General features: G+C 39.1%; 1 pseudogene; it reads right to left on the reverse strand.

Moving 5' to 3' along the window:
• Positions 1 to 4,080: 4,080 nt before the first annotated feature.
• Positions 4,081 to 4,522, reverse strand: LOC102473247 (calmodulin-like; annotated as a pseudogene).
• Between the last annotated feature and the right edge of the window lie 1,098 nt (positions 4,523 to 5,620).

Consider the following 5,620-nt stretch of genomic DNA (forward strand, 5'->3'; position numbering starts at 1 on the left):
GCAGGAAGTCCAGTCATCAATAATAAGGAAAGTTCCCAAAAGACATGTGTTAGCACTTTCAAATTCACATTGCAAAAGAATCACACTATTTTGTTTCTTCTTTATGCAAAGCAGAAGGGTAAAAACCTTTAAGTTAAAAATGTCTGCATATGTAATGAGGCAGATTTCTATGACATCTGTATTCTGTAGAATCACTGCGACTATATTTCTCCTACTTGCAGGATTATACAATTTAGCAAAGATCTTAAGTAAGACAGAAAAGGCAGGAGGAGATGGCCATCCAGTAGAGTCCCTGAGCCCTGCTCTCAGGAATCTGTCCTTCTCTTTTCCCAGGTCTTCTCTCTTCAAGTGCCCAACACCCACGAGAGGCAGGCTTTGCACATAAAGGAGACCCTAACCGAACAGTGGTGGTCTGCAGCTCTCCGCTGTGGGATGCTAACTTCAATATGCCGCCCAGCTCACCCAGTGTTGCTTCACAATGGATTTACCATCATTTCAGAAGTTCATGGACTGTGAAGATCATAGAGCTCACTTTTCAGACTCCTTAATTACACATGCCCTTTCTAAGTCCCGTGCACAGTGTTATTGCCATTAATATACTTTATTTTGCTACAATTAGTAGCCAATTTTTTCCTTTTATAAAAAGTTGTTTTTTTTAGCTGATGCATAATAATTAAACATTTTTAAGAGGCTTTTAAGAGGTAAAGTGTGATTTTTCTGTACATGAATATGATGTGCAATGATCAAACTGGGATAATTACTGCATCTATCACCTCAAATATCCATCAGTACTTTGTGTTGAGGACATCCAAAATCCTCTCATCTAGTTAGCTTGGAGTGTATACGAAATTACGGTAAATTATAATCACCCTACTGAGCAATAGAACCCTAGTATTTATTCCTCCTGTCTAATCATAATTTTGTATCCATTATGCAATATCATCCCATTTTCCCTTCGTCCCTCCCCTTCTCGCATCTTGTAGCAACTATTCTACTCTCTGGTTCTATGATATCCATTTTTTCAGCCTCTACGAATAAGTGAGCACATGCAGTATTTATTTGGATTCTGTGCCTCACTGGAAAAGGTACATCATTTTTTCTTAGAGATAACACCAAAATAGTATGAGCTTTTGGCTTCACAGAAGTTGGGTCCAACTACGTGCCCTCTTTCTCAAAGCCAAGAGAATCGCTCAACAATAACCCTTGCCACCCTGTCTTCAATTGGTTTCTTCTTCCATTTCTATAGTTGACCTTTACACAGGTGTCTGGAGAGATAGGCTGACATTATGCTCTGTAAGACAGTGTGCCGGATTTACTGGTATAAATATGTCACAATTACATAGGAACACTTTTCAAAAAAAGCATGCTTCAAATTACAGAAAAAGGAATAACAATTTAAATTGTGGGGATGAAATGAGTTAATACACACTGTGTTTTAAAGAGCCACCTGTTCCATTTTAAGCAATTGATAATCTAGCTATTTTTAACATTTTTTATTGTTACTGTTTTCAATCCTTTGATTTTTTTAAGCTTCTTTATTAATTTTTTCCCATAACCAAGAGAGAAAGGCCTTCTCAGCAAAGTCTTTGTGCCGAGATCTACCGCCAGCCGCAGCCAGCCAGGACCAGGGGCATACATGCAGCCTAGCATTTTTGGAAAGTCTTGGGAATCAGCTCCATGACATTCCCCTGTGGTTTCAGCATTGCAGAGCATGGTATCACCACAATGCCACCATGACTGGTCACTACACAAACAGCTTTGATCAAATAGTTCGGAGAAGGGTTTAAAAAAACGGAAAAGAAAACAAATACAATATGATACAGCAAAATGGTGTTGCAGAAGCAGAGACAGAGTCAGGACAGTATCCTGCACACACATAAACTTGGGAGGAAAGCCAAGGAGAGAATGCTTCCTTTCACTGGAGAAATATATACATAAACTATAAGAAAAGCAAAAAAATGAATATAGTAGAATGATGCAAAACAAAAATGATGCAAATAAGAGTAATGTTGTCAGTAAATATAAGGGACCTAGTATAAAGGTTTTGTAAGAGGGAAGCTACATTGAGGTTTGGAACCTGGGTACAAAAAAAAAAGGCAGTATATTTTAAAAACAGAATAAGGACCAGATGGTGGCGCAGTGGTGAAAATGTAACACTGTGAGGCTAATCCCCAGAGTAAGATCTGGGTTCACATAGCTCTCTCTGAGTGCACCTCACACAAGCATGCCCATGACCTTCAGTCGGATAATGCAAGAACGGCTCGCATCGTCAAGACCCGTCCCGGTACTTTCTCTGCTTTTCTCATTCAAGAAGTAAATAAAATAAATTTTAACAAATAAGTAAAACCAAAAGGAAGCACCCAGAGATTGCTATTAGAGCTAAATGGTGATAGTGAACTGACTGGACTGTCTCAGATGCTAATGGAAGAGGGATCTGGAACTCCGGAGAAGAGGGGGCTGGAGAGAGGTGGGATGAAAATGAAACGTAAAAGCAGCTCTCTCAGGGACCAGCAGGTGGCATAATGGGAACATTGCTGGATTCCCCTGTAGTTTACTGTGGTTTGAGTCTCAAACTGAGCGACTTAAAACTCGCGCGTGGGTGCCCTAGATCCTGAGAGGAGAATGGAGGAGAAGGGACTGCGGTGTGGCTGCCTCCCCAGAGGGTGAATTTTTGCTTTCTCAGAATGGAGGAGAAGGGAGTGCGGTGTGGCCGCCTCCCCAGAGGGTGAATTTTTGCTTTCTGTCTCTTTCTATGTGTTTCTCTGGTGAGTGCACAAACCTATAGCAAAATTTTCTCAAAAAGATAGAAAAAAAAAAAAAACCTCTCTAACTAGAGTACAGGAGATTTACCAATAGACAGAAAATAACAAAGAAGGAAAATTCAAACACAAACTCGAGAAACAAGCATTTCATTGTGCTAGAGACAGTGACAACCAGGAAAAAGTAAAAGTGACAAAGGAAAAGGGGGAAAGGAGAGAGAGTGAAGTTATCAGACTGGGTTTTAAAACAATGGACCATTGAGACTGAAGAGAAGCCAAGGGTCAGGAAAATGAAGAAAGGACCTTCGGATTTAGGGATTAGGAGTCCAACTGTGAAATGTAAGAAAGTGATTTCTATGGAGAGGTGTGGATGAGTAAAAAGCCATATGTCTTATGGACAGGGAGTTTTATAGTAAAATGGGGATAAAATTTTTACCCCAGGCATGATTCTATGTATTTATTATTATTTTTAGTTGCAATTTTTTATAGGAAAACAAATATTCAACTTGGAATGGCTTTGAGGCAAATTGTGCCATAAGCAGATTCTCTTTAAGTGAACTAAACAAAGTTTCAAAAACAAGTAGCAATAAAAGAAAATGTTTCCAGTACAGGAGCAGTGGTACCAAAAGTAGTGTACAAGTACCTAGAAAGTACACACAGTTTGCAACAGGGCAACTTGTAAGTTCATATTGTTGATGGTTCATGGTGCGTGCAGTTACACCTCCACAGTTCTACAACATGCTCCCAGTTCCTAAAGAAAAAAACTTTAAAAAGGCATAGCCAAGGCGTTTCCTCACTTGACCATCTTCATCCAAGTTCCGATGTGCAGAAGGGCTTAGATATATCCAGAGGAAGTCACATACACGTTACTTGATCAATTTTCTAAAATAAGGTCTTAGGACAGTGATGGTCAGATAAGGAAGAAAACATGAGGAATAAGTCCTAATTACTATACATTTTTAAAATATTTTTTACTAGGAGGGAGAAACTGTTTACGAATAAGTTACAAAGAAAAGGTAAATAAACATTTTTTTTTAGAGAGAAATGTTTGCTATACGGTGCATGGGCTCACTAGAAATACAGAGAGAGACAGAGAGACAGAAAGCAAGATATCACCTTTATGGGTGAATGGCCACACTTCAATCCCTTATCATCCATTCTCCTCTCAGGATTTTGGGAATGCACCACACATGCCTTGGGTGAGTTTTAAGTTGCCGGATTTGGGACTTGAACTATGGTTGACTACATGGAAGTCCCGTGAATGGGCCATTATGCCATCTGCTAGTCCCAATAAACACTTTATTATAAGAAATTTAACAATTTAACATACTATACAATATCTTCTCTTTGCTGTCATCATTTATACAGACTCTTCATAGTTTACTTGACCATCACCTTCAATATCTACTTCCCTGATCATTTCAACAACTTCATCTGTTAACTTCCTCCAAGGTTTGTCAACACATGGCGAAGTTCTGCTGCACCAGTATAGCCATTGCCATTCTTCTCGTTTCTTCACTGTTTGTGTCTTTCCTTTTTCTTGTCATCATTGTCAGGAATTCAGGGAAGTCACTTGTGCCATTTTCATCAGCATTTACTTCATTAATTATGTCCTGTCTCTCTGCTTTTGTGGGATTCTGCCCAAGAGAGTTCATTACAGTTTCCAATTCTTTTGCTGCTGGATTTCCATCATCGTCCTTGTAAAATAGGGAAAAAGGTTCTTTGAATTCTCTACTCTTCTTTCTTGTCAATTGGTCAGCCATGCTGCAAGTGCTCCTCTGACGAGGAACCACACACCACTCGGCTTGCTTGCTCCACTCGGACTAGTCCCTGCTCCACTCAGACTAAGCCATGATTTTATTTAGCCCCATAAAGTCTATTGTAATAATTTGCCAAATCTGTTACCCACACTCCACTCTTACTTGAATCTCTTCTAAACACTTCATCTAGAAGAGTCTTAGGAATGAAGATCAAATAGAAACACTCTCTTGCTCAGAAACATCATGACTTCATTGTGATGTTTACATTATGCAAAATTCTTCAGACTAGCCTTCAATGCACTACAACATGTAAACTATTACTTTTAGTTTATTTTTGGACTATTCCCCAATTTATATTCTGTGTTATGGCAGAATTTTTACATTAGCTATTTTGCAAGACCACGTGAACTTTCAAGCCTCTATTTACTCAGAGTATGACTTCACATGGATGTTCTGGGTTCTTCCACAGACTCTCATCCCATCCCAAGTGCCACTTTCTCCATCAAACCTTTCCTCATCACTAAAGACTAAATGGTGCCAATGCCCACCCCTACCCGAATTCATATGTTGAAGTTCAAATACCTTATGTGACTGTAGTTGGAAATAGGGTCTTTAGTGAGTAATTATGGTCAAAGAAGTTTGTAATAGTGGAGCCCTATTCCAACAGCACTAGCGCACTTATAAGATCCTTTTTTTTTTTTTCTTACTCATTCAGAAGAAAGACCATCCTGGCCATCTATTTTTTTCTTACTCATTCAGAAGAAAGACCATGTGAGGACAAAGTGGCCATCTGCAAGCCAGGAAGAGGGCCATCACCAGAACTCTACCTGAACCCAATCATCCCAGAAACTTGATTTTAGACTTGCCAGGTCCCAGAACTGTGAGAACACACATTTCTGGTTTTTAAGTCACCCAGTCTCTGGAATTTTGCTGTGGCAGCTTGTGAGGAGTAATACCAAGATATTAAATGAGAATTTTCTCACTTGTTGGCTTTTTTGCTTTGTTTGTCTTATGTTTGGTGCTTTTTTCTTTTCAACCATCCATAGTATTTATTTTTGCTAAATGGTATGATCATTAGAGTCTGAAGAGAATTATATCTAT

Source organism: Tupaia chinensis, unplaced genomic scaffold (assembly GCF_000334495.1).
Source record: "Tupaia chinensis unplaced genomic scaffold, TupChi_1.0 Scaffold000206_1, whole genome shotgun sequence".
Lineage (NCBI taxonomy): Eukaryota > Metazoa > Chordata > Mammalia > Scandentia > Tupaiidae > Tupaia > Tupaia belangeri.